At 27.4% G+C, this 26,179-nt stretch overlaps 1 protein-coding gene across 2 annotated transcripts in view; it reads left to right on the top strand.

Moving 5' to 3' along the window:
- The first annotated feature begins 951 nt into the window (after positions 1–951).
- LOC103569649 (CD151 antigen) overlaps positions 952–26,179 on the top strand; it is a 139,504-nt gene continuing 114,276 nt past the window's right edge. Inside the window, exons 1-2 of one of the 2 annotated variants that reach the window (XM_014444763.2) lie at positions 952–1,230; positions 1,317–1,391. The gene's annotated coding sequence lies outside the window, so the exon portion shown is untranslated. Of the gene's footprint in view, positions 1,392–26,179 lie in introns of both variants that reach the window. The other variant, XM_014444762.2, reaches the window with a different exon arrangement.

The raw sequence follows: 26,179 nt of genomic DNA, 5'->3' as shown, positions 1-26,179 counted from the left end.
GTTGCAATTTTTGTTTCGTAGTTGATTACATCTCCAATGTAATTCTACGTAGCCACTGTGCAATGTACAGTGTTGTCAACTCTACGGATTTTTCCGTCGATCTATTTTCTGAAAAATTGATCTATTCTATCACAAAACCAAAAATTTGTCACCCTTAAGAGGCGACTGGAGATCTACAGATATTTTGAAATATCTACGGAATTCTACGGAAATTTTGACGTCAACTTACGGATTTGAAAAAATTCGAGTTGGTAATACTGCTGTACATTTTAGAATGTCGGTAAGACAAATTGATACTCCGGGAGATAAAATTACTATTTGTGATTGTAAAAATTACTCGCCAGAATACATCTTTCACAAAGCGCGTTAACAAATATTTACTAAGTACAATAGTAAAGATTATTGGTACATTATAATTTTTATTTGTCGCTAGTAAATTTTATTTTGAATGCAGTAATTTTTATAATCAGCAGAAATTATTATTCAAAATAATATGTTGTAATTTTTACTTTGAGTTTTGTACAAGTTTTGATTTTTTTTAACATTTCAAGATTACTTTTCAAATTGTAATTTTTTTTTTCAAATTTAGTACAAATTACTTAATTTTTTTCTCCGTGTAAAATAAATGATATATAATAATATTTTTGAAACTCGTTCTTTTCGCAAATATATACAACGTCGTTTTATAAAAAATTAAAGGTTTTAAAAAATTTGAATAAATCAAACATAAAGATGTTCTCTGTTTGTCGATCTCAACTCATGTCTTTAAATAAATATGTGTACATCCAAGATATACGATACATACATATGTAGTGTGTACTATTTCTATGTAGTAGGTCTAGTTTAGTGTTGTAAAGTTAACTCTCGAAATCGGCGCGCGCGCATTTCATCTTACCGGCAAATATAAGTTATAAGTATCTAGACGTGTAAAACCACTCAGTATTGCTCCGGCCTTCATCCTGTGAACAACTGTATATTCATTGTCGTTAATATTCTCTAAATCACGTGACAAATAACATCGCAATATAAATTTAAAATTTATTTAATCGTGTTTATTTATCTATTTTAATAAATAACAAGTTTCACTGATAGTAACTGTCGATTTAAATAGAAATTGTAAATTTATTATTTAACATATTTAATGGTTTAGTTTAAATCAGTATGTATAAACATGAGTGGATTTTATAAATACAGTGTTACGTGAGCGCGCATTTTTTTATTTGTATTAAAGTAAGTGATAAGAACCGTGTAATTATATGTTGTGGATGTTGAACATTTTTATAGCTTGAGTATACATATTTTTTTTTAATTTTTAGAAAACGTTTTTTGTTTATTTGGTTTTAAATTTGAAAAAAAAAAAATACAAACGTGGATTGACAAGAGAATATATGGTGAGTATTTATTTTTATTTTTACTAATCATAAAAAAGTGGAATTTAAATTTTTGTAAAAAAAAAAATGAGATTTAAAAAGAAATATAAAAAATTAATTAACTAAATTTAGCTGACGTTTGATATTTTTTTTATTTTATGAAAAACGATAAATTACAAAAAAAAAAAATTTCAAAAATTGTGCCTGTAGTTTTTTTAATTTTGTACATGTGCAATTTTTTGGTTTTTTCTTTTTAATTGATTTTTTGAAATGAAAAAAACAAAAATTGTTAATTCTCTGCTAAACGATGTAGTAGACATCAGACAAATTTAAAATCATAAATAATTAGAGTAAATGATCAATTAAATAAAATTTTTAAGAAATGCGCATTCAAAAAATTTTAAAATTAATAAGTGCATTTTTCATAAATATTTTATTAATTATTTATATTTTTAAATTTGTCTGATGTCTGCTACATTTACACTCATTAATTATTAGACACTTGACAATTTTAGGGTTTTTATTATTACGTCATTTGTCACTAGAATAAATTTACAAAAATATTCACAATAATTTTTTTAATCTAAGATGTACTTTTGATAATTTTTTTCATGTCAGTATTTAATTTTTTCATTCAAGAGAAAACATTTTTTTTAAATGTCTTTTGTTATGAATGTGAATGTATAGCTGACAATTATGAGTATGAATGTGGCAGATATCAGACAAAGTTTAAATTATTGTTAAATAGAGTATATAATAAATTAAATTAATTTTTAAAAAATGCACATTTAAAAAATTTTGAAATTAATGAGTGCATTTTTGATAAATATTATTTTATTAATTATTTCCTCTAATTATTTAAATTTTTAATTGTCCTATGTTTGCTACATTTATCCTCGTCTGAAAAGTAGCAGTTTTAAAATTTTGAAATAAATAAATAAAATGCAATCATTGAAAAATTAGTACGTTTATTATTTAAAATTTCATTGTTTTAATTAATGAAATTTAAAATTTATAAATTGTCTCATATCTGCTACATTCACACAAATCAATTTTATTTAGGTACAAAGGTTTGAAAAATGAAAATAAAATATATATAGATATAGAAATTAGAAGCAATGTCAATTACAAAATAGGTGGATCACTTTTGCATATTTATCATATTTTATATCCATAAATATATAAATTATTTTATGATATGATTTAATAAATAACATATTATGATCATTGGCGGTATTTCTAGTCTTACATCTTTCCAACCATTTTCTCATCCGGTTACACCGGTTCGATGCTCACATGGAAGACTATAAAAAAGTTTTAAAATATAGAACTCACGTGTATACGGTGTGTGATAATGTACCCTCGTTCTACAACCATCTTTTCCGGTACATCTTACTGTGATTCATACTGTGGTTTTGCACTTATTTTTAATTTTTTTTTTTTTTTACTCTGAAAAAATACTCACATTTATTTTTAATATCATGAATGAAGTTTTCTAGTACAAATAGACATGTGTTGATTTTTTTTCAATTTCTCTTTGTCTAAATTTTTTCGTGATATTTTATCAGGTATCAATTTTTTAAGTCATAAATCCGATAATTTAAATATATGTCAAATTGGTAAAGGATAATTATATATTATGGAAATAATAGATTTTTGAAACTGCTTCAGTTGTCAAATTTTCATAGAAAAAATTTAATGTTCTGTGAAAGTATATGTTGACGTATGAAGAAATACGAATTTACTTTTAGAGCACGTAAACATACTATTCATTTTTGCTGAGTTTGCACTGACGGAATATAATTTCAAGTTTGCACAAATCTAAAGTTCAATAAGATTTTGTGACATAATAATACTCGCTATTTTATTCTATAATAATAAGTGATATTTTTTATTATATAATTTATGTGAAAATTATGTCACATATATATCATATGTTCAATAAGTTTTACGCATATATGTTCACAAATATGTCGACATTATATGCGGTGACATCTATGTTGACACATACATAATATATTTACAAATATCTATACGTTGGCGCGAAAAACTATTTGGTACATCTTTGTTACATATATTTTTTGCATATATATGTATTTCCGTGCAGGATATTATTATAATTAAATATATATAAGTTATTATCTACGATTACAATTTAATGTTAAAATTTATTGTACAGTTTACGGGAGAGCTTTCATAAAATTTTACCCCAATGTCTTATTTAGTGAAGTTGGTTCAAACAATATTATTATTTCAAAAATTTATCTATGCAGTTCTCTATAAGGAGCGTCAAGAGCGACATGAAATACTATTTTTGAGGTAAAAATTGTTTATTTCTTAAAAATGATCTCTTAAAACCATAGGAAATCTGGAGCAAGTTGATTGGCTTAGACAGTGAAAATTTTAAGAAAAAAAAAAGCAGTTTTTTTTTTTAATGTTTTTTTTTCCGAATTTCTGACTGAATTCTGGAAAAGGGTGACTTTGGGATAAAGTGGGCCAGGATTGTAAAGTAAAAAATTTTTTCTACTTAAAGTTGTAAATTGGCCGCTTTGTACAGGTTGATTAACTTACCCCGTACTTTTCTATAAAAGTTGTATACAAACTGTAATGAAACGTTTTTAAAAAACGAACAATATTTTTTTATCTTGAAACTAGTGTCTCGTATATAAAACGCACCTTGTCATCATCACCGCCCACGATTCTAAATAAAGTAAAATAAACTTGGTCAGTTATTCTATCGACTATTTCCTTGATTCAAGTTTGAAGATCAGCAAAAATGGTCAATGAGTTTTGAAATAACAGACGATTTTAATTTTAAAAATAACGAAAAATACTTTTTCCAAGGTTTCTTGTAACTTTTTTTAACGAAAGGCCTTAGATAAATTTTGTTGAATATAAATTTCTCGTGAGAAATTTACCTTTTATTAGCTGCAAGATGGTACTTTTTTTCATAAATAGTAAATTTTTAAAATTATTAATTATAAAACTTTTTTATTTAAAAACTGTCTTGATAATTTAAAAGTTACATTTTTATTTTATAATGACCGTTTATTGTAAGGTATACGTTGCTCATAGGAAAAAAACGCACCTACTAATTAGTAAATTAGTACTACTTTAATAAATAATGACGAATAAAATTACGAAACTTTTATTATTATTATTATTATTCCAGTTTATATATTTTTTTATGAAAAAAAAAAATTACTAAGCGAAAAAATATGACTAACTCAATTATTCATGGATATAATTTTAATTTAAAATTTTTCTCTCCATTATCAAGATAAATGTAAACATCTGGTTTAAATAGTGACATGGTCATTGCTAGAAATATATCTTGTATAAATATAACAAGAGTTTAAATAACTTTAAGTATTACATTTACAGTGACGGATGTTTATTTTGCGACTGCAAAAATAATAACACATTAATTATATAATATATACATCGATGAGTTACATGAATGCACTTTAATTATTTTTAAATATTTTATTTGAATAAAAAACGTATATTCAGCCTTGCAGTCAGTAAATAAAAAAAATATTGCCTTAAAATTAACATAATCTGTGCATATGTGTTAAAAACGTATCGCATAATATTTGAATTATTTTTTAACACATACTATTTGTGTTAAATTGAAACACAAAATTTGTGTTGGAATTTCAACACAAAATTCAAATAATAGGGGAAGTAAATTCAAAATTTTTTAGATGTCAGTGAAGACACAAACTGTTAATATTTACATCATATTTTTGCACCATAGATATTCATTCAATATAATATGTGTAATTCATATTGAAGAATCCGTCACTAACTGGCTTAAGCCCACTCTATAAAATTTGATTTTAAAAGTCAATGTTTTCAGAGTGATCAAGAGTGTGACTTAATATATATTAAATCACTACTTATTATATTAAATCATGAAATTTTAGTTAAATGGGCGAAGTATATTCCTACTCAATAATTCACGCCAATAACTTATCTATCACTTTTCTCTCTCATGACGTCACTTTAAGTTTAGCTACTTTACTAACATGGCTAAAATCTCTAGACTGCACATGCGCATTTAACTAATTAGCACACGCATGCGTAGATCAATGAAACGTCAGCTGAATTTTATAACCTTACAAATCTCTATTAATTGATACGTTATAACACCAAAGATGGCATTTTTTTTATTGAGTTAATTTTTGTTAAATGTAATGGATAATTCTTTTTTAATAACGATAAAGTCAATTTTTATAACTCTGACTGATTGATGCTAATTTCAGAAATTTAATAGTTTTTTATTCGTGCTTTCATTACATGAGCCATAGTATACATCTGGTGACATTGAGTATTATACTCTCTTGTGTTGGCAACACTCGATTCGCTTGTGCCACCAAACCCACGCTTAAGTTTAATACCGATTCCACATGATACATAATATACTATTATATATTATTTTGAGGTTTTTAAAAGCGACAAAAAATATTACTCAACAACATTGAACTATTTTTTGACAGTAACTATTGTTTTTATCAGAATCAGGATTTAAAAAATAATTACGTCATATTTCGTACTAGTTGTTAATATAGTTAATCAATTACTTTCTTTGACAAGAAAAAAAAAGACCTTCTTATTCAGCAATAAAATAGTTTTCACATTACATAAAATAATTTGGAATTATAACTAAATTTTTTTTATTAGTATAGTAAATATTACAACACTTAGTAAATGACAAATTGATTATGTCAATAATTAAAAATTTTAAGTTAAATTATGTACCTGAAGATTGGAACGTTTTTCACGAAACGAAACTGAATATAAAAAACAAAATGAAAAGTAAAAAATTTACTGGATCTACATTTCGAAAAATGTTTCGCACATCAGCCGAAAATTGGAGGCCACCCCTAACTACCTCTTAAGTCACCTTTAGAGTCGAATTACATTTATTATTTTACTTTTCGTTGCGTAAAAAACCTTATGATCTTCAGGTACATGTTAAATTGACTTTTATAAAATGTCGATTTCACTTCTATTTATTTCTAATAGTTTTTCTGTGAATATCAGTCGAGTTTTCAACATAAATTTCGTGTTAATCTTAAATTAACACTTAATAAACGTTGATAACTTCGATTTTCGTACTATTTAACACTTTTGAAGTGTTACATAGTAGATCGATTTAAAATCTTAAAGTTAGACAGTGAAATCTGTTGATTTACTATAAAATAATCAACACAAAAAATTTAACACAGAACGTTTTTAACACACATATATAATATTTTTTACGGTGTAAAAATTTTGTAATGGGTCCTTATAATTAATTATAATTATCCTTATAATTAATTACCTTAAAATTTTACTAACTTTGAAAAAAGAACTCGAGATTTTTTTTTTTTTTTTTTTTTTCATTTATAAAACTTATCATATGTTTAAAAATAGTAGATGAATATACAAAATTATAACTCTAACACGCTATGAGATAGTTTTGTAAATTGACTCATACTCTTGGACATTTAATTTCATAACGAAAACATTGAAATTTAAAAATACTCTCAAGATTACTATTCTTCTAATAATTTCATCCGTTTTTTTCAGCATAGCATTATTATTAACGTCCGACAAAATTTTCAAAATAAATGCAAAGAAACTTTAGATAATTGGGTAAATTATAAAAGTAAAAAATAATAAACTTTTTTTTTTTAACTGGCACTTTTAAAAATAACTTTTGTAAAGTTTAATGTAGCCGCCACTTAGCTCATTATCTCTAGTAATAAAATAATAATTTAAATAAATTAACGTACGTTCTACAATGAAATCTCACATATGCTAGGCTAGATTTTTTTCCACTTAGTTGAAACTCGGAATAACAATAACACTTCATCTTCACTTAATAAGTAGATTAGCATAATTTTATCAAGTTTGTTCATGATATTATTTCTTACACAATTTCCTGAGTATATAACGTAGAAAATTTAAATAAAAAGACAAAAGTTATTGACATTTTTTGAAGTAATAAAAATAATTTTTCAACTTGGATGCACAGAGGGATAAGAGGATAAAATTTAGTTTAAGTTTGCTGGAAAAAGTTATCATGACTGATAATAAACGTCAGACACTTACTAACTTTTATTTTTTCATTAAAACTAACTAAAGATTAAATAGCATCGGGTGATTTTTTAAGCTCGATAACTTTTCTTTTTCGTCACTTATACAAACTCGGGTAATTTCGTATCACTAATAATGTAAAATATGCATGTACATATTCATACGTATTAAAAATTTCACGAACATTTTATGATATATAGGAGAGACCTGGGCGCGAAGGAGCACCTAAAAAATTTCAAACGTATTCTGCTATTTTATGCTTCAGCTAATTTAGCTAATAGTTTTCACTCATTAAATAACTCACTCCATTTTTGAAGAAATGTAAAGCATTTTTAATGATCAGTCAAGTATACCAATTATCGGAATGCATTGTAATCTCAATGGAATTCGCAGTTTCCGTGCTGCTGTCACAGGCGTGACAACTTTTTTTTGTCTAATCCATTATTGTGTGAACCAGGAATACATTTTTTATACTACCATTAAAGAACGTTCTATATATTTTTGAGGTTATATATTACTTGTAAAGATGATAAAGAAAGTTGAATTAACAACTAGATAAAACAGCATCATACATTATGATGTTTTATTCAGAGAATTCTACTGTCACATCTGAAAATTTATAAAAATAAAAAATGTATTCTTGTTTCATTGAAAATTATATAAACTTCCAACTTTAGTGACTTTGTAAATTAATAGAGCATCTTATAAACATCTTGTAGAATCCGTATTGTACTCTAGTGTGAGTTTGGTGGCACAAGCAAAGTGAGTGTTGCCAACACTGGAGAGTATAATACTCAATTTCACTCGATGCATACAACAATTTATGTAATGTGAATGCACTAAAAAAAAAAACGCCGTCAGATGTCAGAAGTCAGCATCATGTAGTCGGAGTTAGAAAAATAATTTACTTCATTATTGTCAACGAAAATGTATGCTTTATAAAATCGGATACTTTGTTTAATACTCATTTCATGGAAGTATTTCATTTAACAAAATTTGACTTGAAAAAAAAGTCATCTTTGGTGTTATGTCGTATCAATTAATACACGGAGAAAACAAAACAGTAACTATTGCTGCGCAGAACAGTAATACAGTCAATGAGAGTTGAGAGTGTTTGGGCGAAAGATTAAGTATAGTAAAAGTATATTTTACTATACTTACATTTATTCAATTGGCTGGATTACTGTTCTGCGCAGTAACGGTTACTGTTCTTTTTTCTCCGTGTAGAGACATGTAAGGTTATTAAATTCAGCTGACATTGGGTTGATCCACACATGTGCGTGCTGATTAATTATATGCGCATATGCAGTCTAGAGATTTTGACCATGTTCATAAGGTAGCTAAATTCAAAGTAACGTCATAAAAGGGAAAAGATAGACAAGATATTGGCTTGAATTATTGAGTAGGGATATACTCCGCTTATTTCACTAAAATTCAGTGGCTTAGTATAAAAATGAGTGTTTTAATGTATATTAAATCACTATTTTGACCATTTAGAACGGATTGTATTTTAATATAAGCCTTTATGAGGCTGACTTTATCCAGTTAGCGGCGTATTGTTCGGCATGAGTTACATAATATACATATTAAAACACACTTTTGATCACTCAAGAAAGATTGTATTTTAATATCAATTTTTATGGGGCTGAATTTAGCTAGTAAGCGGCGTATTCTTTGGGTATAAGTTATATAAATAAAATTTCCTCAATTTTTACGTTTAATGAGCAAAAAAAATCGGTCTGTCGGTTGACCCTGCAGACCAGCCCCAAAACGTCCTGTCTATTTCGAGCTCCTTGAGCTCGAAAAATTTTTGTAGATACATTTTCGAGCTCTTCGTTTTTCACCATTTTTTCTCAAACGATATTTCTCGAACGAATAAACTGATTGAGACGTTCAAGGCAGCAATCGATGCGTTTTATTGAGTTCTACAACTCGTCAGATTTTTAAATTGATTCATTGAGTCGTTTTTGAGAAATTTTCAAAATACTAAAAAAATTTTTTTTTTTAATTCTTTTGACAACGGTTTTTCTTAAAAGAATTAACCGATTTTGATGATTGAGGTGGCATTCGACGCGGCTTATGAAGCTTCAGAGCCCAGTCTATTTTGGAATCAATCCATCGAGATTAAAAAAGTTATCAAAAAAAAAACATTTTTGAAAAAAGTTTATTTTTGGAATATCTCTGAACGAGCCTTACCGATCAAGTTTAATTTTTTTTTCAGCTTCAAGATATTCGCAAGCCGCGTCGAATGGCGTCTTGATGATCGAAATCGGTTCATCCGTTCAAAAATTATAGATATTTACATACATACGTACATACATACATACATACATACATACATACACTCGGACATCATCGAGAAATTAGTCAGAATGGCTTCCTAGAACCTCAAAACGTCAAGATCTCTTAGAAATTCGATTTTCGAAAATCGGACTAAAACCAATAACTTCCCGAATTTTTGAAAATTTTAAATTTTCTTAGCGGGAAGTTAAAAATTTGAACTCCCGCAGGGTTAGTTGATTGTTGAATGTTACCTTCAGTTATCTATTAACATTAATTTTACATCATTAAAATTTGTTTTAACTTTTTTGCAGAGTAATTTCCAACTTGAAAAAAGAATTTAACTATAAAGTGAGTAGTTAATTTATAAATTCAAATATTATGATCAGCTCCAGTTGATGTTATTGTTATTGTTGAAGGTATAGGTACATAGTAAAGTGTATACACAAGTTAGGTAATGAAGGCATGAGATGTGTTGCATATAACAGTTATTCCCTGCTGACTGAATCTGCATCTCAGCCGCAATGTACAGCATGAAATGAGCTTTGTGGTTCAGGGTGCTACGAATGGAACGCGTCAGTCGACGCAATAACCCATGAACATGACATACGATTACTCCACAAGAGTACTAGACCACGTAACAGTCTCACAATTAAACATCTCCAATGCTTTGATCTCCTATAAAATAAATATATCACATGCCATGATGTTATATAACTACTATTGTTTCTATATTATACTATACCTTTGTTTATTATAATAATTAAAAATTTAATTGCACATATTTAGCATAATTTTACAACTATTTCCAATATTATCTGAATTATTCACAGCGTAACAACCACGAGAATTTTATTTTAAAATTAAACTTTTTTTTCTATTCATAAAAAAAGTAAAAAGCCATACATTGAATATAAAACTTCAAAGTATGCTAACCACAGTAAAACCGATAAATGTTTAATATGAAAAATTTTTAACCGAGGGTGGAATAAATTATCTACTCACTTAATTTTATAGTAATTATTTTATGTAATGAATATATGTTTGAAGTAAAAAAAATAGTAAAGTTCTTGAAAAAACGAATGAATATTCAGAAAAGAAGGGAAAAATGGACCAGAAATTTGGTAAAAATTTTTTTTTTTCAACAATTCGATTCTTTTCGGTTTTTTTTCTCTAACATTTCAATTCGAGATTCGTCTCGAAGATTCGAAATTTTCGAATAGTTCAAAATATCCAAATAGCTCGAAATATTCGAATAGTTCGAAAGGTTCGAGTAGTTTGAAAGATTCGAATAATCCAAAAAATTCCAACTTTTTTTAAATCTCTAGTTCATTGCATTTATGATCATATGAACTTTTTTCAGATACAAATATAATACACGGAAAAAAATGTCAAGTGAATATGCCTATGCAGCATAGTAATATTTACATTACTCTACAGTTTGTGTCTTGCCGCTCTTATACACAAACTATAGATTAATGTTATTACTACTGTGCTGCATAGGCATATTTACTTGAAATTCCTCTCCGTGTAGTATAATAGTTTTTCAATTTAATAAAGCCATAAATACTAAATTTCTCAGATAAATTTCGAATCTTTTGAATTATTCGAACTATTAAAATTTTTAAAAATATTCGAATCTTTTGAACTATTTGATATTCGACTCGAATATCGAATCGAATCTAACTATTCGATTCGATTCGAACAAGATTTGCATACCTCTAAAACTTTTTTTTTCGTGGCGTCTTTATTTATACTGCACTGTAAGAAATTGGGAGTGAATATGGATTTTATTTAAATCCGAATTCATTCTATCACTTGGAGCTCCGGAGTTTAAAAAAAATCACTCCGCATGCGAAATGAACAGGGAATTTTTATTTTACTGGAGTAATTTCCGAATGGTAAAACGTTATTTTGTGGTATAGTTGATGTAAGTTTTATGAATTTGTGACTCAGTAAAACTATGTCAATGATAAAGAGTGGAGTCTTTTTCTTTGACAAGAGTTATATTAGATATTTTCGGCTGAGTTTTTTTCGGAAACAAAATCTCTAAGTACAAAATACAGATCGCATATTGATAGATTACTGTCTAATCTAGTGAAGTGCGCTTTAGTTGTTTGATAATATTCGTTTGTTTCAGAGAAAAACTCAGCCAAAGTTTCCATTCACTGTACAAGTGCTACACAGATATAGTATACCGTTCTTGGACTTGAGTGTGATAGAGAGAAAAGTGCGAACTCCTCTTAACTTCAAAAGCGTGAAAGTTTTCATTATCAGCTGATGGTTTAATTTTTTTTAAATATTCCGCTTGAAGATACGCAAAGGGAGCTTGTAATTATTCCCACTATGTATTAGTAATTGACTTCGCGATTTTTACTACGATTTTACTCTGTGGAGTTTTTTTATGATTGATACTTTCTAAAACTCTCCTTCAAAGTGAAGAACACTTCAAAGGAACTAAATAAATAACAATTATCTACTCCACTTTACAGTGTAACAGGACCACAATGACAACTGAATACTTGGTTTAATTTCTGCGGGTTGAAGTAAATAAAAGTACATTGTAATTATATTCACATGCTTAACAATCCATTATTTCTTTATTGATCTCGTTTTCCCGCTCTTTTTTTATAGATACACAAGTGCGATTCTTGATAAATTCTTTTCGGATCATCTAATGCATACATTGGTACATGGTGCCATTTCCGATCGATTTCGTTGTCATAGTGTTACATGCGTTGAAACTAAAATTGAACTGACTGTAAAATTGAGTATTTTCAAAGGCATTGTTGACTTTTAAATTGAATTAAATTTATTTTACATGAAGAAAAGATAAGAATGTGAAAAAAAAGTAGATTCGATTCAATCAGATTTTAAAATGAAGTACACAGATCAATGATAAAAAAAGGATTGTATACTATCGATTAAAATATTTTACATTTATTATGAATTAATAGTCGGTATTTGGCTATTTAGTGAGGGAATTTAATGTTGAATGCACTAGAACCAGATATTAGCCATTATTGTAGCATAAAATTTATGTATTTTGATAATGAAACAGATGGTCTAGATTATAAAGTCGTAAAACATTAAATACCCTTGTTTCTATTGGTCATCTGTTTATTTTTTAAAACGAAATTTATTTGCATTAAAATATTATCGAGATTCGATAATTTTGAATAAGTGGAGTTTCAGAAAATTGATAGATGATCGATTATTAACAACAATAATGATTAAGCGTGGTCGTTAAAAATTGAATTTTCTCAGGCGCCCCATAAAAAGCTTCTTTTTAGTGAAAAAATACGTGGGGAATTTGGTTTTTTTTTCTGAGTAAAAAGAACACGTGTCTCAGGACGATCAAAGTTCCTTTTTCGATACAATCGCGGTTTTTTTCAAAATATCTAATGAAATCTGCAGATTTAAGGAAAAAATCACCGGAACAATTTTGTAGGAAATTAAATTCTTGACCAAAAAGATAACATTCATTTTTTTATAAAATGTGTATTTATAAAGATATTTTAAAAAAACTTTTTTTAGATCTTATGAATTGAGCGTTTTAAGGATTACGAATGTTGAAAAGAATACTTTTCTAAATATATAGAAACTATAACAAACATTAATGATTGATATGTTACAAGTTATGAAGTTGTCTATATTTAAGAAAAAACGTTATTTTTAACATTCGTGATCCTTTAAATGCTCAATTGTTAAAATCTAAAAAGTTTTTTTAAAATATCTTCGAAAATACACATTTTAGAACAAAACCGAAAATGACCTTTTTGTGTTAAGAATTTAATTTCCTATAAAATTGTTCCTGTGATTTTTTTCTTTAATCTGCTGATTTCATGAAATATTTTGAAAAAACCGCGATTGTATAGAAAAATGAACTTTGATCATCCTGAGGCACGTGCCCTTTTTACTTAAAAAGAAAAAAACCAATTTCCCCACGTATTTTTTCACTAAAAAGAAGCTTTTTATGGGGCGCCTGAGAAAATTTAATTTTTAACGACCACCCTAATAATAATGTCAATTTATTGAAGCATATTGTCTTTTTATATTTTTATTAAAAGTTCAAGTGTTTTGTTATTCCGAGCCAATGTCTCGATATATTGGCTTTTCAGAAAGACTTGGAGTAGCCTGTGTATCTATGAATAAAGAGAGAAAAAGATAAAGAAAAAGAGAAGATCGTCGGTGGTATGTTCTTGTTGTAAAAAAGCGCTTCGTAAACGGGAATACATTTCGCTCAGATGCAAATTCACTGCATAAATAAACCAGTGTATCGCCGCCAATTAAAAGTTTCCTTACTGAGGAGGAGAATGTCCATACAAAGTCCGATGATACGACAAAGGAAAAATATCTAACCATTTAAGGCAATAATTTTAATGCTAGTATTTTGATATTTTAAATCATAGCAGATAATCGGGTATATTGTATGATATATATCAATTATTGAATGTAAGCATTTTTCTGATGTATAACAGGGATGATAAAAAAAAATACACCCGGCATTTAGAATGTAAGTAAATTTATCACTAAAATAATTTGAACCCCAATAAAATTGGTGGAACATTATCATTAAATAGAAAGTAAACAGTACAAATTGAAGTTTACTTTTTCAGCTTCATTTGAATCAAGAAGTTTAACCTCAAATTCAGGTCTTAAATAAATATATTTTAAAACTTTATTTGAACTTTAATGATGCGATTATTCCTGTTCCTGCGCTATATACTCAGAGAATTTCACAGTATTCTTTACATAAAAAATTTATAGAAAAATTACTATCGTAATAGTAGAACAAAGATAGTATGAAATTATGATATAAAGAACCGATAACAGAAATTTTTCAAATACATTGAACAGATTTACAATGTGCATTACATTTTATTTTACAAATTTTTACCAGCTGCATCGTAATTGATTATGCTAAATTAGAATATTCAATTAAATATTCGTAAAAAATAAAATGTAAGCAATAAATTAGAAATGAAATCTGTATATCAGTTGACCCTAGGGCCAGCCGTAAAACTTCCCGCTGTTTTTGAGCTCAAAGAGCTCGAAACTGTAACTTCCAATATTTGAACTTTGCAATACATTACATTGATGTTTTCAAATTTGAAAACGGTACATTTTATATTGAATTTGAAAAATTCGAGACATCGAAACTACTTAATAAACAAGCGTTCGTAAAATTTTTATTCACGATTATGTTCTAAAAATCAATTCAATCAAGCAGAAATCATTTTCAGTGATTAAAATAAAGATTTTAATGACTTTTGACTAAGATCAAAGCTAAAATAAACAAAGTATCCGAAAAAAGGTGTTTTTAAGGTTTTTTTGTTGGTATTATTATTTAAATTAAATTATGAATTGCATTACATTATGTGGTGATCGGAAAAAACCCGTGAAAAGTAAGAGTAGTGTAGCATAATCATTTTTTGGCGACTCAACTTCCTGTTTCAAATTTGGTCCCCATTTTTCTCCGTGTACTTGACTAATTAAATATATTGTGGCAAAATTCTGTACATTGTAAAAAATGACCGGGGTAAGTCCAAGCGGTGTAGGTGTTAAAATCAGCGGTGTTAAATTTCAACATCGAAAGTGGTGTGAAAATAACCCTGCCATCGATGTAAATATCCTGTACCGGTGTTAAAAAAAATTTTTCGGTATTAAAATAACGCCGCCACCGGTGTCGATATTTCTACCGATGTTAAAATATTTTACTTTGTGAATATTTTTACTTACTCGATCACATACTTGTTAATAAATGATATTTTTTATTAATTTTCATAAAGAACTGACATTTTTGATGTTTTATAATCTTTAAAGTTAATACTCCAAGCGGACTCAGTTTACCCCGATTTTACACCAATATTATTCCGCTTTTACACTAATTACCCCGATTTTACACCGGGTGGAAATAAAATGAGTCCATTTTCAACACCGCTCTTTATTCAGGGTAAAAATTCTACCATGAAAACAAATACAATAGCTAGATTTATACGAAATTTACTAAAAAAGTTATCAGTTCCGCTTCCTTAAACGTAAACATTATATTAAAACATACATTTTTCGTAATACTTATATATAAATATATAATTTATATCTTATATTGTGCTCCCACGAATATTATGATAAAATTTTAGAGGTATATACTAAATCGGTATGGGATGAAAATATTTGTTTTTCATTATATGAAGTAATAAAAAGAGGAAACAGCTTATACATAATTTTCTAGACTGGTACTATATGATTGTAATAGATATATATATATATATATTTGTCAGCATACATCTAGCTTTTATATATAGTTCGAGTTTTAGTGGACAAGTCACAGAATATGTATTGCAAACAAATGTCACCATAGTTATAGCTACATTATACAATTTCACCCTCAGGCATTGCCTGGATGTCTCCACCCGTCGACAAGGAATTAATCAGTAAGCTTTGTTTGAAGGCGCTCGTGACATACATATATAGTGTATCATTACTTCACGGGTATCGGACTACTGAGTATTAACAAACTTTGATTTAAATAAATATTTACTTTTCTTTTTGAGTACAATAATTGTTTTTTCAAATCATAAAAAAAATTGATGATTTTATTTCATTAAATAAAAAAATTGGATAACTTTTAAATGCATTATTTGTAGATATTATATAAATGTATGCATGCATATATATATTAAATATATATATTGCATTAATGAAAAGAAGGTTTATGATCTTGCAGATCCGTAGTATACTAGTATATGAAATTTATATAATTGAAACGAATATTCATTGAAGAAAAATATAAATTGGCGAGTATTATTCATGTTCCTTCCATATGTTACGTATCTCTTTCAGTTGGATTATCAAACCTAGTTACTCTTTCAGAGAAAGTTATTTTCGAACGTATTTGCTTCGAAGCACTCATGTATCAACACAAGCTTCGTCGTCCAGTAGTAATTCGTAAAGCAAAATCTACTTTGTGTATATATACATCGTTCTGTTAAAGGAATCGATTGTCGATCATGTATGCCATTAAAATTATATGGATCATTGGATTTATACATTAAAAATACAGATAAAGAGTTGTTTTTTATTTTTATTAATATACACTGATCGGAACGGAGACTATTAAAAAATATGTAATCTTTTGATTCAATAATTATTATTAGGGGAGGGAGGGGCAAAACGAGGTACTTAAGGAAATACTAAGTTTTCGAGGACTCAAATATACTGATTTTTTTTTTTTTTTTCAATTATATTCAAAGTAAATAGAAAAAATTTTCAGTTACCGTTAAAAAAAAATTTCTATTTTTGCGGGTAAAATGTGGTACCCCCTCAAAAAGATAAAAAAAACTTCTGGATTTTAAATGAATTTGATCAAGTTAAACTTTTTTGTGAGTAATTTACACGAAGAAAAATTATATTTTGTATGATTATTGGATACAAAAGAAGAAAAACAAATTTTTAATAGTTTTTATCAAAAAACAAAAGTCATTGATATTTTTCAATTGACAATGGATTTTTGAAAGATATAAATATAAAAATATATAAAATTTTTTTTATAAAATTTTGAGGGTACCCCGTTTTGCCTACCCTACCCCCTTTCGCCCTCCCCTCTTGTCCCTGTAATTAGTTAAATATTAATCTTTGAATTATCAATTTTTTGGTAAACGGAAATTAATACTCAAACTCCAAATCGGAGTGAATGCGGATCGAAATAAAATCCGTACTCACTCCAAATTCTCTCTCTATTTTTTACATTCTATTGTCATTGATATAATATTATTTGTATCAAATAATTTTTTAACTACTCTAAAATATTCTTAACGGCAATTATAATAGTCAACGTATAGAAAGTCAAATAGTCATGGTATGAATTCCTATTTTAAATACTACTATACCTGCTTCTTTTTTTGCTTTATTTAGAAAATCTGTAGTCTATGGGACACTTGTTTATCTGATTTTAAGATTCTTGGTTCGTTACCTGTACCTGAGGATAAAATACATAGTACTTCAGTTCGGTTAGAGTTATTGACTTTATGTCATCTTACTTAGAAAAATGGTCAACGGTAACTACTTCAACAGGTAAAAGAATTTAACCATGAATATAATGTCTTTTTTTTTTTATTTTTTTTTTTTTTTATGCTGAGAACTTACAATGAATAGCATTTACAAGTAATTTTTCTTTTTTTATATTCATAAGTTTTGTTAAAAGAAAAGTTTTTTACAATTACTGAGTATATTTTTTCACTAAGATTTTACGTTAACAACAATGGAAAATATCTTAAATTTTATCTTTCTTCAATGCATTTATTTTTTTCAAGAAAGTTCATATTTTTACATTTTATGCAAGAACTTTTTTTTTTATATAAATAAGTAAAACACCTATTTTATTATTAATATTGTTTTTTTTTTTTTTTTTTCGTTGTATGTTTTAAATTCTCTTGAAAAAACTAACAGGGTGGGTTTTACTGAACAACTAAGAGCTCATATAATTTAAATTCTTCTCATAAAACTATTTTGATACTCAAAGTACGAATTATATTCAGTTTATGTTCCACTGTATACTAGAGAAATAGCAATGTCGATAGCAAAGCTGAGAAATCTTTAAGGTTCCATAACCTTGGTGAATATGTTATTCGTGCTTTGGAATAAATCAAATACTAACAGAGATCCAGAGTAATCCTTAAAAAATTCAGGTTTTCGTTGAAGAAGTATATATTAAAAATTCACAAGTCATTCTAACAAATTATTTATGTATACTTTAATTTTCACAGAATGTGTATCCTGCAATGATAAAAAAAAAATTGAAATTTTACCAAGAAATTTTTTATTTTTAACAAGTACAGACTAAAGTATAAGCGGGCATGCGCAAGTCTGTTAAATTTTTAAAGTCATTTATTAAGAATTGACTCCTCTGTTTTATTAAATTGAGACTTTATAGTATTAAGATAAAAGACTAATAATCCGGTCACTTTTTATTGGAGTGAGATTAAGCCACTCGATATAAATTGGTAAATAAAATGAAAAATTATTTTTTAGTTACTTTTTATAGTTTTAAATGTTAGAATAAAATTTTAATTTGAAGAATAATGTTGATAATTACTTATTATTAATTTTTTAAATAAGCTCGATGAGTGTACCCACGTGGAGAAATTATTCTTGTTTGACATGCTATGGTGTCATACATGAAGAAAAAAATTAAGTAATTTGTACTAAATTTGAAAAAAAAAATACGATTTGAAAAGTAATCTTGAAACGTTAAAAAAAATCAAAACTTTTGCAAAACCTAAAGTAAAAATTACAACGTATTATTTTGAATAATAATTTCTGTTGATTATAAAAATTACTGCATTCAAAATAAAATTTACGAGCGACAAATTAAAATTATAATGTACCAATAATTTTGACTATTGTACTTAGTAAATATTAGTTAACGCGCTTTGTGAAAGATGTATTCTGGCGAGTAATTTTTACAATCCAGATAGTAATTTTTACAATCTCAAATAGTAATTTTATCTCCCGGAGTAGCAATTTGTCTTACCGACATTCTAAAATGTACAGCAGTGTTACCAACTCGAATTTTTTCAAATCCGTAGGTTGGCGTCAAAATTTCCATAGAATTCCGTAGATATTTCAAAATATCTGTACATCTCCAGACGCCTCTTAAAGGTGAAAAATTTTTGGTTTTGTGATAGAATAGATCAATTTTTCAGAAAATAGATCTACGGAAAAATCCGTAGAGTTGACAACACTGTACATTGTACAATGCCGACGTAGAATTACATTGGAGATGTAATCAACTATGAAACAAAAATTGCAACTAATGTACTAACTTTTAATTATTCTAATAACAATTTCTACTTTTTGTAACATTCAACTATTTTGATATGAATAAGTAAATATTGATTTTTTCTAAACGAAAATTTAATGAAGCTGTATTGTAATTATTATTACAAGTGAAAATTACAATCTAGAAAGTAATAATTGAAATAAAAAATTAATTTTTTACAAATCATCGTAATTTTTTTCATGGATTGTAATTTTTTATTTGAGATAGCAAATTTTTCATTGTTATTGTAATTATTATTACAAGTGAAAATTACAATCTCGAAAGTAATAATTGAAATAAAAAATTAATTTTTTACAAATCATCGTAATTTTTTTCATGGATTGTAATTTTTTATTTGAGATAGCAAATTTTTCATTGTTGTTGTAATTATTATTTTATTTTGACCATATTTTTCTCTATGTAGTAAAGCCGGGCCATATTGACCTTCTGCAGAAATTGAAACAAACTTATTCGAAAACTACTATGGCTACATTAAAAGTAACAAGGATTATACCTCAAATTTCTGTAACCATTATAAATTTTACTATTGTTATAGTAATTTTTTCATGTGTTTATTACAATTTCCGTAAGATGACCACCTTAGTTAGGCTTTACTATGACATCATACTCTCTTAAAATGAATCAGTGAATAAACCTGTAAATCAGTGAATATTCACTTCCTATCAGGCTCAAGTATATCACTGATTCAATTGATGATATAATTGGAGCTATTTGTGCAGTGGATATTCACTGATTAGAGTACAAATCACTAATTCATTTTAGGAAAGTTGTATTTCAAACAAGAACAATTTCTCCGTGCATAGTTGCTCGCTAAAAGTTGTGATGTACCCAATACTCGATCAACGCATGGCCTATACTTACTCAAAGATAGTATCAATTGAACCACGACACGCTTATTAATTTGGAGAATAACTTATTTAATATATTACTTTGATCAATTCCCACCACTTCAAAATATATATTGAGTGATGTATATAATTAAAACAATTATCAAAGAATTTAACTCAACCTAAATTTAATCTAACGAACGATCGTTGAAGTAAAAAATGGCGGGCTGAGAGCGATTTTGAAAATAGTCACTTTATTTAAATTTATAATAAATTATAGAATACTTTGATACGTCATGTTCTAATCTATTTAGATTCACAGATAATTATTTATCAATAATAATTATATTACTTGAAATTTTTTTTTATAAAAATTACTAAAATGCATCATTCTGTTAAATGAGCAACTAATGGTATTGCTCGAGTTTGTACTTTACTTATATTTAAAAACTTTTTCTTTAAATTATAAAAACTATCAATTAGATGCGTAAGCGATCAGTGTATAATATTTTTAATCAATTGAGTTTTTTAACTTCCCGCTAAGAAAATATTAATTTTCAAAAATTCGAGAAGTTATTGGTTTCACCCCGATTTTCGAAAATCGGGTTTTCATCAGATGTCGACGTTTCGAGGTCCTGGGAAGCTATTCTGACTATTTTCAGAAGGATGTCCGAGTGTCTGTATGTGTATGTGCATGTGTATGTGTGTGTGCGCGCGCGCGCGTGTGTGTGTGTATGGCTGTGTGTGTATGGATGTAAACTTTTAATATCTTTTTAATGAACCGACCGATTAACATGTTTGAGGTGGCAATCAGAAGAGTTTGTTGGCCGTCAACTTTTCTGAAAATTTCAAATCGATCGATCAAATAGACTCTAAGATATGGAAGAAAAACAAAAAAAAATTTTTTTTTCAGTTTTTTTCAAATTTTTCAGAAATGGCTCGATCGATCAATTCCAAAATCTAATCAGCACAAGAATTTAATAAAATGCGTCGATTGCCGCCTCAATTATCTTAATCGGTTAATTCGTTCGTAAGATATCGTGGGAGAAAGAAATGCGAAAAAACGGTTTTTCCTAAAACTATAGCATACAACAGTATTTTCGAGCTCGAAGAACTCGAAAATGTATTCACAACAATGTTTTCGAGCTCAAGGAGCTCGAAAACTGCGGGAAGTTTTGGGGCTGGCCCGCAGGGTCAACTGATCGACCGATTTTTTTTTAATTTAAATTTTTAATTGTAAAAGCTATAAAATCGAAAAAAAAAATAAATAATAATAATAATTATTAGTTTAAATTAATTTTTTTAAGCATTTTTTTTTTTCAAGAAATATTTACATTGTAAGGCTTGAAAAGTAATTTATGATTTTTTCGAGAGAACGTCAGCATGTATGTGACAGTATGAGCAACTTTTTTCCGTTCAATATTTCTCAAACCAATCAACCGGCTTGAATGGTTCTTGTAGCAATTTAAAGAATAATTGAAGACATTGAATTGAATTAAATTTCAAAATTAACCGGCGCAGACGTTATTTAAAAAATAAATTAAAAAAAAACGACAAATTTTTGTTGTTATTTAAAATAACAATCTCGATTAAACTCTTTCGATTATGAGGCTCATTTGAATTGGTTAATTCATTCAAAATGTAGTATGACAACTTATAAGGGTACTCGAGGCAAAATTAGACACTGAAATGAGGGATCATAAATTTTGTTAGTGTTTCGGGGCAAAATAAAACACCATTTCGAATGAATTTTCTTTTGTTAAAAAACTATTATTTACTGGGACATGGAGAGGATGAAGTGAGTTGTATACCCCAGGCAGTACATCTACTCGAAACTTTTAACCAAAAATTTGGTTTTTTTATTAGTGGTTCATTTTACCCTAAATTCGTTTTATTTTAGTTTTTCATGACTCAAGAAAATAAGTCGCATAAGAAACACTTTAACTAACTAATTTTTTTAACTGAAAATTTTGACTACTCGGCCAACTTACCCCATTTCTTTTTAGATTCGTAAATGAACATCTTTGAATAGATAAAAAAGATTTTTTTTTTTTAGATAGTTCCTTATATTATCTATAGATCGATATAAATAAAGAATATATGATTAAATATCAATTAATAAGAAATGTTTTTAAATTTAATTTAAATATTTGAAAATGATACTTGAAACGATTTTGCTTACATTCATTTTCGATATTAATGTACTGAAGCTAATAAATATTGAGTGTACATAATCTTGTGTAAAACAAAAGCCATGAAGATTGTATACCTACATTTTGAATGTAACCTCTTGTGTAATCAAATACATCGCTTTAATTATAATTACATTGATTGATAACTACGACACGTATTCGGCGTTTGCAAAACGTGGAGTGAATTAATTATCTAACTAACTTTGTCTGAAGTACTTTTATTGAATACATTTGATACAATTGAGATTATTCTTACAAACCTTGATGTTAAATCCTACACTTCAAATACTCTATTATACTTAGTACTGTTTATAATTCAGAATGAGGCATTATTTTACACGTAGAGTAGTAATTTTACTTTTAATTAATTTACATAATGATTTTTCTTACACAACATAGTGTGGATAAATTCCTATAATAACAGGAATTATTAATTTGCCCCATAGGAATAATTTCTATAGAATTTTTATAATCTTTTAATACAAAGTTTCACTTTGTCAACATAGGAATATTTCCTATAATAACATGGAAAGTATCCTTATGTTATTACGGGAATTTTTTTATGTTTTGACTTAATAAAAATTTGTAGGTTGACATACACAGAGAAAGAAAATGACTATTCTTCCTATATTCACATAGAAGACATGCCTATACGGAAAGAAATTTTCTTGAAAAATTACTGTTAAATTCACTGTAGTCGTGGGACATAATGCGGCGCTTTTATTTATTACCATTTTTAAAATAAAAATTGCAAAAAAATTTATTTATTTTGCAGTAGGCAAACGGGTAATCCTACCTTGGCCCAAGTCTGGCTTGCCATTGGATGGCCAAGACAGGGGAATCCAGTAAACTATGGCAGCTCCTGCATGGGATGCTAACGTTAGAAAAATTCATACAGTAGCATAAAAATTATTCCTGTGTGAACATGACAATAATATTATTTCATATACATAGGTATACTTCTATGAAATGGAAGTTAAACTTAAAATTATTCCTGTGTTAACATTACGAGATTACCTATAATAATCTAAGAGTTATTTCTATTTTAACTCAGTAATAGTATATTATGAACCAAGGGAGGTAAGTAGGACATTCCGACTCGCGTGTCTACCCGAGCCGATCGAGGGTGGCAATCACGTAGATTGGGACATCCTAACTTCCTCCGTGGTGTGTACTCTATTTTTCACCAGATCTGTAGCTGGAAGTTAAGTTTAACCTCTATTTATGGGAAGAGTGACGCGTGCGCTAATTTTTGTTATTTTTTTTTCTCATAAAAAGAAAGAACAATTTTCTTTCCTTTCCTCTAAACAAGGCAAGAATTTAAACTTGTTACAGGTATAGTGAGAATATTTTTATGCAAGATTGGAAAAATACCCATAAAGTATGGGTATTTTTTTCAATTTTTGCAAATGGATTATTTTCGTATCGACATTGGAATTTTCCCTATGTAATTATAGAAAAAATAGCAATTTTTTTCTCCCGGTACACTAATACTACACGGAGAAAAAATTATGGTAACTGTTCCTAGTACGTTTATGAAATATCATCCCATACCGTTATGGTAATGATTACTTGGGATTATGGGATATAGAACCATACTTTCTGGGAAGTTTTCCCTAAATATGGTAACAATTTCTATCATTATGGTAACAGTTCCCATATCGCATGTGAAAGAATCATGGTAATGATTACCATACTCATAGGAATAGTTCCCATAAGCGAATAGGAACCAATTCTATAACCACATTGTAACAGTTCCTAAGCGTATATGGTACTGGTTACCATAATATTATGGGAATGGTTACCATAATATTATGGGAATTATTACCATAATATTATGGGAATTATTACCATAATATTATGGGAATGGTTACCATTTTATTGTAATATAGTTTCACAAAAAGATTAAATATACAAAAAAAAATGCTTATTACAAAAAAAATTATTATAATTTCTAAATATTATGGTAACCATTCCCATAATATTATGATAACTATTCCCATAATATTATTGTAACCATTCCCATAATATTATGGTAACTATTCCCATAATATTATTGTAACTGTTCCTATAATATTATGGTAACCATTCCCATAATATTATGGTAACTGTTCCTATAATATTTTGGTAACGATTACCATAATATTATAGTAACCATTACCATAGGTACATAGTAACGATTACCATAATTCCATAGGAACTATTCCGATGCCGTATGGGAATTATATCCATAATTATAGGAATGGTTACCATACTATATATGGGTGCCGTTCCTATAATCAACATTTCAAAAAAACCAGTTACCATGCAGTATGGGAACCATTCCCATAATATATTGTAACTGTTACTATAATTTTCTCTCCGTGTAATTAAACAATATTTGTATAAATATTTACCATCAATTTTATTAGCAAAAATTGTTATTCAAATATTTTTATTTCATCTTGTAAATTTATGTTAAAATAATAATTTTTCAGCCCCGATACATTTTAAAAAAATTTTAATTTAATTCTAAGAAGTAAATTATGCAAATTTAATTTTTTTTAACAAGATACTCTGATTATCAACACTTAGGTATTTTGTAATATATATTTAATATACAAATAAAATGTGAGATAAAAGTAAAAAAAAAAAAAAATTAGTAATTTAATGAAGGTATGTAGTTCTTGTTTTTTGTACAGTTTGCTCGAAGCGCTGTGTTAAATGTGATGCGACATCGCAATTTTTAGTCACGTATACATTAAATTCTAATTATCCTCTTCATGATGAACGGGGACGATCAGAAAATCAAGATTGTACGAGGTTGATGTACATCGTAAAACTAAATATATAGTCTTGAAAACGCAATATCTTGGATCTTTGGGATTCACGTGTGAGGTTTAAGATATCGTTGACAACTATGGCGAGAATGAAAGGATATATGAAACGGGAATTCCAGAGATGATTTAATTATCTAATCGATTCTGACTTGATAATAATATAATCATCTTTAAATTTCTGAATCATTCACTTTTATATCTTAGGTATTTTTTTTTTTTTACTAAAATAGTATCGAGGTATATATTTACAGAAAATTATTTTACATCTTCGAATCTTGATAACATGAAGACTAAATATTTATCAAAGTATCAATCTATTTGACATTGATCTGATAACTTTTAGTGTAATCTTAAAAGCGGATAAACATTAAAAAAAAAAAAAAAAAAAAAACAGAAACAAACGGGAATATTTCAAATAAACACATATAACTGAAATTCAATATAAATTTTAATGGAAATAATCTCTTTATACATTTTGAAAAAGAAATTTATATTGCAATATCACATAGTTTATTTAATATATGTATAATGTAATTTTCATCGTAGCGAGTAATTTAATGATGCTGTATGATAAATATTAATGATGATAATAATAATAGCTATTCAATTTTAAACAAAAGTATAAAATATCTTTCCCATAGATAATTTAAAACGCAATGAAACGGCGTCTTTCAATTTTGCGCATAGTTTAATTTTTGTGAAGATATTTGAAAAAAACCAATTACACTTTTTCCTCGATAACTTTTAAATTTACGACGGA

The sequence above is a fragment of the Microplitis demolitor genome, chromosome 5 (assembly GCF_026212275.2).
Source record: "Microplitis demolitor isolate Queensland-Clemson2020A chromosome 5, iyMicDemo2.1a, whole genome shotgun sequence".
NCBI classification, from domain to species: Eukaryota; Metazoa; Arthropoda; class Insecta; order Hymenoptera; family Braconidae; genus Microplitis; species Microplitis demolitor.
The sequence above is the reverse complement of the archived record's forward strand: the minus strand, read 5'-3'. Positions and strand labels throughout refer to the sequence as shown.